Source organism: Bison bison, unplaced genomic scaffold (genome assembly GCF_000754665.1).
Source record: "Bison bison bison isolate TAMUID 2011002044 unplaced genomic scaffold, Bison_UMD1.0 scf7180017864380, whole genome shotgun sequence".
NCBI classification, from domain to species: domain Eukaryota; kingdom Metazoa; phylum Chordata; class Mammalia; order Artiodactyla; family Bovidae; genus Bison; species Bison bison.
Window position 1 is genome coordinate 4183662 of NW_011494952.1, and position 11163 is coordinate 4194824.

Here is an 11163-nt window from a genome sequence, read left to right on the forward strand (position 1 = left end):
ATTTATGGGCTGTATTTATTTTCCATTCAAAATAAAAATAGCTTTATTGAGTCCCACGGGAAAAATGTACTGTCTTAGTTGCACTATCTACTTCATTGACTAGAAGAATGTCAATGAGAAAAGTGTTAGAGTTTATAGACATTCAGAGTTAATATCTGGGTATTCGAGAAGCAGCCACACACAGGTAGCATTCTTTATTCTTTTTTTAATGTTTTTGAAACCAAACATGTGTTGATATTTTTAAAATTTTATTTTTAATTGGAGGATAATTGCTTTACAATAATGTACTGGTTTCTGCCATACAACAATATGAATTATCCATAAGCAGACATATATCCCCTCCCCCTTGAGCTCCCTTGTCCTCCCACTTCTCTAGGTCATCACAGAGCACCAGGCTAAGCTCACCCAGGTAGCATTCTAATCCTTTAGCTTTACATTCAAATGAGGCTGGTGGGCTGCATGGAACCTCTGGGTCTCATGGCCCCTTAGTAGCCCTTCCCCCTCATTACTGATGAGGAAGCCGAGACTTAGAGCATCAAGCGTCCTGTGCCGGTTTTAAAAAATAAATCATTGTTAGTGACAACACAGCATTTTATCCAATGTCAACCCTCATTAAATGCCTGGTAGAGATCTAATACCAACTGACAGTATTTTATATAATTCCAGAATAATAGGAAGCTTAATACAGAAGGAATTTCAGAGTTCACCTAGTTCAGGGTTCAGCACTAAGGAGTGAAGTGGGTTTGGGGGCATGGGGAGAACCAGAGAGATCAAAGTACCTGGAATGGGCACAGCCCTCCCCAGCTGTTCCTGTGTGGCTTTGGACCCAGTGTTTCCAGATCTGACTTCTAAAAATAAGACAGAAATCTGGATTTCTTCATGTCCATGTGAAAATTTCTTTATCTTTTGGCAACTCAGTAACAACTCAGTAACTAAACTCCCCTACCACCTCCCCCTGCCGTCTACCCTACCCTCCACCACACACACACAAACAGAAAACCAAAAACCTCTATGTAGGTCACATAAGTGTCTATGGTTTCCATTCACTCTGAGTGTTGCCATATTGATGCCTCTGGTCTGGTCCAATTGTCTTCTATCCAAGATGAGGAAATGGAGGCCCAGAAAAGAGAAGTGGCTTAACCAAGGTCATATCATTAGACTCTCTTCTACAATCTCCTATGAAAAGCTGACAGATCATTCTTTTTAAAAAAGTATGATGAAATAAAGCTGGAATTGGATAATCTAGAGAGCAATATTTCTGAGCACAGCTCTTTGTGTAATTGCCTGTAACCTATATTATCCAAGCTGGTGAACACATGAAGTTAAGAAAGTGAGCTACTGCCATGAAGAGTTGGTGGGGTGGGCGGGGGGTTGAAAATTAAGTGGAAGTATTTGTTGGTGCAGGATGTTCCCAGAGATGACTTCCTATTCCAAAATTATGGACCAGCAGTTAAAGTAATATGGAAATATGTTTACCCCAGGTTTCAGAGAAAAAGTTGAGTGAGATTATGAGTATCATTTGCGACTCCATGGAAGGAAAACCCATGCATATTTTGCATTAGTCTTTGAGATAGATAAATGAGTTGATGATTCATGTATTAGTGCCACGAATAACGATTGACCTCTTACCGTGGACTAGTCATAGTTCAGGCACTAGGGATACAACATGAACAGGAAAATAATTTCCTGCCCTAATGTGACTTATGTCTTGATGGGTTGAATGAGCTGCTTAGGCAATTCTCTACTGGCTAAATAATGGATCATCTCTTCCATCCTTTTTAGTCATGCTGACAAGAACAAGAAAGTTGATGGTGGCATTGGGAACAAAAAGTTGGCTCCCCTGCTCCTAAGCCAATATTGTATCACCATGGTAATGATATGCTCACTGGTCTGGATTATGGCATAGACTTTCATATTTTGAACCAGAGCTCTAAAAATACCAGGAGGTGAAAGATACTATTAACGGGACAAGGCAGGGGAACTGATATCAATTAACTTCTTTGTTGCCCATGCCTCACTTAAAAAAAAAAAAAAAATCTGAAACCCAGCATAAGCAGGGCGTGCACCTAAATTAAGCCTGTGGTCAGCTTTGCTGGGGAGAGACGACACGTTTCTGTATGTGATTCGTCTTCAGCTCTGTTGGCTCTGGCAGATTTATAGGGGTGATATTTTCACACATAAATTGTCCTTGAACAATTTCTCCACTACCTGGAGCACTGCTCCCTCCTCCTTGCCCCCAGTCAGATGTGCCCATCTGCTGTCCCCATGCCAGACTTTTTTCTTTAATAACAAAGTACTTGTTGACAGTGTAAGAAAAATCCAATTCTTGGTTGACGTTTACATTCCAGAGGGTCTCTCTTTGGGGATAAAATTGGCAGCAGATAGCGTTGCACATTTCTGACATGGGGGCCAGCTTCCTCGAAAGCCTGCATTACTACAAAACAAGTGCACTGCCCTTTCCAGCTGGTTCTCTTTTCTTTCTTGGGAGGTATCAAGAAAGACTAATGCTTTTTGCCCTTTATCCTCCCTTTAAGCACCAGGGCTGCTGCATGGAGCAATGTCAGAAGACAATCAAGGGGAAGATGGTTGATGAGCCTAATAGCCCCTGAGTAAACTTCCATGCTCACTTCCCATGTGCCCAGAAGTGACCTTGCATAGGTCATTTCTTAAATGAAACAGTTCCCTAATGATAACAGGAACTTGGAAGTCATCATGAGCATGAAACCTCCCTGGCATCCACAGATGATGACACCCAGCCAGGCTGAGTGGACTTAATAAAGATTTGGTCAAGGGTGGCCACTGTCTTCTAGGAATGTGCCAGCTGATGGTGTGAACACTGACCCTTTTAGTGAATTTCATTGCAGCATACTACTACTACTACTAAGTCGCTTCAGTCGTGTCTGACTCTGTGCGACCCCATGGACTGCAGCCCACCAGGCTTCTCCGTCCATGGGATTCTCCGGGCAAGAACACTGGAGTGGGTTGCCATTTCCTTCTCCAATGCATGAAAGCGGAAAGTGAAAGTGAAGTCTCTCAGTCATGTCCAACTCTTAGCGACCCCATGGACTGCAGCCTACCAGGCTCCTCCATCCATGGGATTTTCCAGGCAAGAGTACTGGAGTGGGGTGCCATTGCCTTCTCCTCATTGCAGCATAGTCTCTACTAAATTGTCCTAGCTGGATTAAAGTTAATCTTAATTAATAGACAAAATAGAAAAATGTTTAGGACAGAGGGCTTTCAAATCAACTAATCCTTGGTTTGTATCCCTGCTATAACACTTTCTAGCCTTAGGACACTGGACAAGTTAATTAAACTCTCTAAGCTTGGCTTTCCTGTTGGTAAAGAAAATAATAATAGTCTCCTCTACAATACATCATGGAGCTGTCATGTAGGCATAAAGTTTAAATGAGATGATATATGTGAAAACTCTTAAAACAGTGGCCCAGCATCAATGAGGACTCAACAAAAGGTACTTTTCATTCTGGTATAAATTGTAAGTTAGAGAATATTTTCACCAGTACATTTTTAGTTAAGGAAACTCAGTTAACAAAATTTTCATGAGTAGGCCCTTATGGGACTTGCCATAACAAAGAGGTAAGAATATTTCAGAATTGCAATATTACTTATTTATAGGAAGAGGTTGCTTTGAAATAATTTTTAAAATTCTGAGCAAAATGCTTTGATGACTTACTTGAGAGGAGGGTCTATATGCCCCTTGAAGCCTTGTTTACATGTTAAGTTCTCATTTCATAATTGACAAAGGTATATTTTAATTTAGTTCCCTCCAAGGGGTGATATATTTCTGAATTTGCAGTATCTAAGATTTCTTAGACTTTACTACCATCCAAAGTTTTAATTTCAGATAGTTCCTGTATATTTTAAATCTGAAATAATCTAGTCACATGCAGTAAGGTTGACCTAGAATATGCTCTGCTGATGATGGATTTTGAGGCTCAGGTCTTGGTACTGGTTTTTAGGAAGGTAGTGATAAAGAAAATAATGGTAATACCTCCTGCATCTGTGGAAATGATTTCATTTATGCTCACCACAATCCCATGTGGCAGAAAGAAACACATATTATTTCCCATATTTTACAGTTGAGGAAATTGAGGATTGGCAAGTAAATCATTTGCCTCCTGACACTTGCTTCAGTGGTTTACAAACCTTTATGTAGCTATTTAGTTGCAGGATTCTTTCAGAAACTGAAATGTTTTCTGTAAGAGGAAAGAAAATTGAACCAGAGAACAGCCTACCATCCTTGGCCTCCTGTCCTGTCTTGATGTTCACTGGTCCCACATCTGAGGTAGGATGCAGCCCTCTCTGACAGTGACCATGAAGGCCCTGGCAGGTGGTCATCAGAGAGGAAAGCTCTTTGCTTCTAGATTTCTACGTGGCCTTGGAATCTAGTGACAATTTCAGAGACGAGATCTGCCTATCTGGGACAGATGGAGCTGCTTTGATGGGCGAAACACTGACCCTGAAGGTGATTTGACACGGCGCAGCAGACTTATGGGCTCTGCCCCCTGCTCACCTCAGCTGCAGTTCTGTTTCTTGCCGATTTGATGTGCTGGGGGGCATAGCAGAGTCTGCACAAGAGCCCTAGTGTTGGTGATACTGGCACATAAGGATGGGGAGTGGAAAGAAACCAGTGTTTCTAGGCAAAGAAATCACAAAGTAGCCAGTGGGACATGACGGAGCCATTTTATAAAGTCCTTTTTAGCAGTCTCCCAGATTGACTGAATCCTTTGGTCATAATGATACTACATATTTATAACTCTCACCGGTTTCAAACGCAGACAGACTTTAGCAGAAATGCAGCTAGTTAGAGAGATACAGAGACAACATCATCAGCCATTGGTGAGTGCTTGGAGAGTTGAAAGCAACTCCAGATACATGTGTTCATTTCATGTGGCATCACAACCTGTTCAGTGCTTCAATGACGTCATTTGAACAAATAAATTAACAAATGACATTGGCCAAAGAATAGGTATCTTTATCATTATTTTTCAAATGAGGAACTTGAGAGATTAGGTAATGTGCCCAAGGTCATGCAGATGAAAAAGGTTATCTGCCTCTGAATCTGGTAACCATTCTGTTACATCAGTGCATGCTCTCATTGACACCTTTGTCAATGCATCGCAGAAGCAAACTTGTTATACTATAAGGTGGCCTAGGCCATGTCTGTTCCATGCTCTTCTGGGTCTATAAAGGGAAAGGGGCACAAAGGAATTTAGAGTAAATGTCTATGGGGAAAGATGATCTCTTCCTCCAAAGACACTTGGATTTTATCTTCTTCTTAATTGTTTTCTGGAGATTGTACAATTTATGGTATTCAAAAGATCAGAGGTGTACAAAAAGTACCCAGGAAGATGTAAAGGTATTCAGGAAATAGAAATGTGAGGTGGCTCTATTCAGAGAAAAGAGATCTGTGTTGGTTAGGGTTGTAACAGCTGCCGTAACAAATTCTAAAATACTCGAAGTTTAACATCGTGAAATGTTCTCATTCATGGGATGGTCCTGTACAGATGTTGCTTATTAGCGATGATGGGGGGATGCTCCATGTTGCCACTCATGTGTCCAGATGAATGGAGTTTTTGCCATCCTCAACATGTGGCTTCTCGGCACAGATCACGTGAGGCAAGTAAAATAGACAGGAGAATGGGCCAGGTCTAGAATATCATTACTTTCCACATATCATTGCTAGAACTCAGCCACATGGTTTATCTGAAGCAAAAGAGGATGAGAAACATAGCTGTGTTTATGATGAGAAGAGGAAACACTGTTGACCAGCCAGCAATCTCCAGGATCCAAAGGCAGGATGGTCATTATGGGGAAGTGACAACTTTAAAAGACTGAAAAAATCCCCACATGTCTGCCCTTTAGGTTGAGTTCTCAGATGATTATGATTCTAAACTATGATTCCTTTGACAAGGAAGGGTGAGTAGGTAGAGGTGAACTATTCACCTTTAGTACCAAAATGTTGAAGACTTTCCTGGTCAGCTCAGCCAGAAGTAATTGTTTTCTCCTCTGGATTACCACATTACTCTATATCTTCACCTCCCATGCACTCTTCAGCCTTGACAAGGGCTGTTGTGAGTGTAAATTGAGATGATATGTGTGAAGGACTTAGAACAATGGTTGATACCTAGTGAACATCACATATTAGCATTAGTTATTCGTATATTTATATTGAGGACACGTTTCTGAAATCTCTTCCCGTGCTTTCCATGACATGGCCCTTTTGTGTGTCTTTTTCTTCTTTTCAGTCTCTGGCAGGCTTTCATTCCACCACTGGTAACTAAATTTGGAATTCTAAGAATTTAGTTTTCCAAGTCTTCCTCTCCTCCTCATATTCCCTGGGAGAGCTCATCCACTCCATGTGACTCCAAACACAGTCTGCATGGAAGTGACTCTGGACCTATGTCTTGGCACAGTTGTCTCTCAAGTCCAAGTTAGTGAAACCAGGTGCCAGACATTTCTAACAGAGATTTCACAGACATCAATAACTCAACATGTTCAAAGTGGAATCCATAATCTTTGTCTTCATCACTTGCTCCTCCGTCTATACTTCTGGACTGGAGGAATGGCTTCGCCATATGCTCTACTCCCCAAACTAGGAATATGGGGCTCCAGTCTTTTCCTCACTTCCAATATTCAGATTTTAACTGAAGAGGACAACATAATTACTTTTTCTTTTCCAAAGTATTTACTGCCTTTTTTACTGCTCCCATCTCTATAGAACTTCTTCCTCTCTAGGATCTCCTTCTCTGCGGCAGGAACATATTCCAACTTTATTGGCTACTGGCTTTGCCATGTGAATTGCTTTGGCCAATGGAATGTGAGCAGCAATGTAATATGCATGATGTCTGAGCAGAAGCTTTAAGAACCACTGCTTCTTTTCCTTCTGCAATGAGAATGAAATGTCCCAAATAGGGGCGGATCCCTAAGCCTGGATGCTAGAATAAAGAAGACCTGTGGAGCAGAGCTGCAGCTGTCCTGCTGCTGATACGTAATATGAGTGAGAAACAAACCTTTATCATCAAAAGCCATGACATTTTTACACACATTTCTTACTGACACATAGTCAAACCATGTGGGGCTGGGTAATGAGCAAGTAATTATTATTGGAGGACAGAAAAGTGGCAACCCATGTTATACAAAGATAATATAATGTGTGTGTGCATGCTAAGTCACTTCAGTTGAGTCCAACTCTTTGAGACCCTATGACTGTAGTCAGAGAAGCCAGGCTTCTCTGCCCATGGGGATTCTCTAGGCAAGAATACTGGAGTGGGTTGCTACGCCCTCCTCCAGGGGATCTTCCTCACCCAGGGATCAAACCCAAGTCTCTTACGTCTCCTGCATTGGCAGGCGGGTTCTTTACCACTAACACCACCTGGGAAGCCCCCAAATAATATAATATCCAGGGTAAAAAAATCTATCTGAAATTACTTGGAAGTATGGATTGAAGGCAAAAGGAGAAGAGGGTGGCAGAGGATGAGATGGTTAGAGAGTATCACACTGACTCAATGGACATGAATTTGAGCAAACTCTGGGAGATAGTGAAGGATGGGGAGCCTGGCATGCTTCAGTCCATGGGGTCATATGTGATTTGGCAACTGAACAGCAACAACAACCATGAGGATTTGGGAAACAGAATAATGCTGCTATGCCTTGGTTCTATTGGCTACGTGTGACAGAAAAGAGAAGAGCTTGAAAATGAAATAGCAAGTCAACAAGCAAAATCAAAAGGGTACGTTTAAGCCTCCAAATTGCATAACTTATAGAAAATAAAAGCATTTGTCACCTGCACTGAGAAAACACAAAACTAAGAAGGCAAAACTTAGGGACAAAATCAAACTAAAACTTAGTCCCTTGCTGCTGCTAAGTGGCTTCAGTCGTGTCCGATCTGTGCAACCCCAGAGACAGCAGCCCACCAGGTTGCCCCGTCCCTGGGATTCTCCAGGCAAGAACACTGGAGTGGGTTGCCATTTCCTTCTCCAATGCATGAAAGTGAAAAGTGAAAGTGAAGTCGCTCAGTCGTGTCCGACTCCTAGTGACCCCATGGACTGCAGCCTACCAGGCTTCTCCGTCCATGGGATTTTCCAGGCAAGAGTCCTGGAGTGGCGTGCCATTGCCTTCTTCACTTACTTAGTCCCTTACAGCAACACAAATTGTACGATTACTGGATGATTATTTTGAAGTAGCGCTTACTGGGCAATTGCTTTCTTTTAAATTTTAAAATTAAAAAAATTAAAATATTTTATTGAGATATAATTGCAGTTGCTTTTGACCAACAGTCTCCTTTCTCTTTTAGTTCTTTATAAAGTTTCATTTGAAAATAGAACCCTGCCCTTAGAAATTTTTGATAATCTGTTTTATGTATAAATGGTAGGGACTCTAATATGACATTAATTTATTGAGCACGTTTGTATTAAGCACTTCCTATGAGTGAGGCATTGTGCTAGGGAATCAGGATGCATTAATGAACAAAACACAATAATTTCTGTTGTAATAAAGCTTGCAATCTATGGTAGCTAAAGACCAACAAAATTTAGCAGAAAAAAGACAAACTCTGGGAAATGGTGGAAGAGCAGAAGGGGTGGTCAGGCTGGTGTTGACTAAAAAGGAGATGGCATTTGTTGATACTTTTCCAGAAACTTAAAATGTGGGAGTGGAGAGGTATTAACATGATGATGTTGGGGTGTTGGGTGACTGAGCCTTTTTGTTTCTTTGTTGTTTGGTTCATTTGTTTTTAAGATGAGAGATAATAAAACATTTATTTTTTTAAGTGCTCAAGGAATAATCGACAGAGAAGGAGAGACAGGAGGTGCAAGGAAAAAAGGGGCAACTCAGGAAGCTTTGCCACTTTCTTCACAATATGTCCTGCGGCAAGTCTTTTCAATACTGGGTCTTGGTTCCCCTGTTTTTAAAATAAGGAGGTTGGACCAGCTCAGTTGTTTTCAAATCAGAGTCAGGGGTTTTGCAGCCATTTGAATTTTAAAGTATACTTCTATTCAGTTTTAAGAATTGCAATAACAAAAATTATATTCCCCCAATTTCTTTTTTTTAATATTATTTTTTATTTACTTGGTTGCATGGAGTCTTGTGGCACGTGGGATTTAGTTCCCCGACCAGGGATCGAACCCAGGCCCCCTGTATTGGGAGTGCAGAGTCTTAACCACTGGACCACCAGGGAATCCCATATTCCCCCAATTTCTATAGGTTTAAAGTCTGTCAGTCCTTATATATATATACATGTATATCCATATATATGTATATATATATCCGGGCCTTCTTTATGTGAAGACCTTGGAACAGATTGTCTTCTGACATTTGAAACTCTAAAATTAAGTTTCCTGATTCCATTTTTTTAAAAATATAAAATTTTACTATCTTATACTACTTATTTCTGTGAGAAATGATGTTCTCAACAGCAACAGACTAGATGCTAAGGCAGGTTTAGGACTGTTAATAGTCATTCATAATCCCAAATTTCCATATTTTGGCTTTATCAGATCAGTCATATCATTCTAACTTGACTTTACAAAAGATAAATGTTAAAATTAGGACTATTTCTTGCTTGCTTTTAAAATAAATTTATACTAGTGAAATACTGCTGCTGCTAAGTCGCTTCAGTCATGTCCAACTCTGTGCGACCCCATAGACGGAAGCCCACCAGGCTCCCCCGTCCCTGGGATTCTCCAGGCAAGAACATGGAGTGGGTTGCCATTTCCTTCTCCAATGCAGGAAAGTGAAAAGTGAAAGTGAAGTCTTTGAGTCTTGTCTGACTCTTAGCGACCCCACGGACTGCGGCCCACCAGGCTCCTCCATCTATGGGATTTTCCAGGCAAGAGTGCTGGAGTGGGGTGCCATTGCCTTCTCCATGTGAAATACTATTAAAACCTAATTTATATGCTAGAGTTCTATGTATGATTTCATTAGCAAAATATTTAAGGTTTGAAAGCTGTGGAATAGGATAATCTCTAAAATTCCTTTAAGCTCCATCACATCTATAATTTTGTTGACCTAACAGCATAACCTGGATTTATAGGATAATTGCCAACTTCCCACTTTACTTTGTACTTGGAACCAGTTTTTGAAGCAAGAAGAAAAGGGGAAAAAATGGCTGTGTGGAGGAGGAGAAAATTCAACTGCACTTATTTGAAACCAACTCAGGCTTTCCAGAAAATACACTAAAGAACCAGCTTTAAATTACTGCTTCCTATAGTGAATTAGGAAATGGATTCCCCTTAGTGGGCCCTATCTGTCTCTTATAAATGACTCTAATTCAGATGGTCACATGAAAATAAAACAGCATCCAGGGGCTGTTTTGAACTGTATCAAACTGAATTCTACTCTTATCCAGCCCAACCCCTAATTTTCAAACTGTCAGTGTGTAAAGTATATGCTTTTTGGTTTCTCTGAATTTGCATAAACTCTAGTAATCTTTTTTTTTTTTTGGTTGATAACAGTGTTTGTGTTAAAATCACACCTTCTTTTGATTTCTTTCATGCATCTAGGCTTTTCTCCTGTTTGTGGACATAAGTGCTTTTATCTCACTCTGCAATCAGTCACGACCCAGGGTGGAGGGAGGGAATGTTTGGTACAATATTTCCTATATAAACAGTTTTGCTGTAAAAGGAACAATATGGCTCTAATTTTGATGTATGATCAGTTTAGAAACATGCAAACACATTTGAATATACATCCTGTACATGACAATAGCAATGTGAAATTGATACACAAAAGGATTTTTCTTTTTTTTCTTTTGCTACAGTGATTTCCCTAGCTTTCCCCCAACCAGATAATATCAGCTTCATTTGTAAGCTTTTTTTTTTTTCTAATTTTATTTTATTTTTAAACTTTACATAATTGTATTAGTTTTGCCAAATATCAAAATGAATCCGCCACAGGTATACATGTGTTCCCCATCCCGAACCCTCTAGCTTTTAAGTGAAAATGCCTGCTTTGATAGCTTTCCCAAATGGATAAAAATATATGTAGTCAAATAGAATTTTTTTTAATGGTCAAGTTGTCCCCTGGCACACACTGTCTATCTTAGTCTAAATACAAATAGAGGCAGCCCAAATCAAAGAGGACTTAAAATTTTTCAGTGTAGCTGTGAAGTAAAATTGGAAGCGTCAGTGGTAGACACACAGCTCA

The 11163-nt window shown here is 40.3% G+C and overlaps 1 non-coding gene across 1 annotated transcript; it reads right to left on the reverse strand.

The window, feature by feature from the left end:
- Positions 1–9123: 9123 nt before the first annotated feature.
- On the reverse strand, positions 9124–9196 carry TRNAG-CCC. The gene has a single exon. It is a non-coding gene; the product is annotated as a tRNA-Gly (tRNA).
- Positions 9197–11163: the final 1967 nt, after the last annotated feature.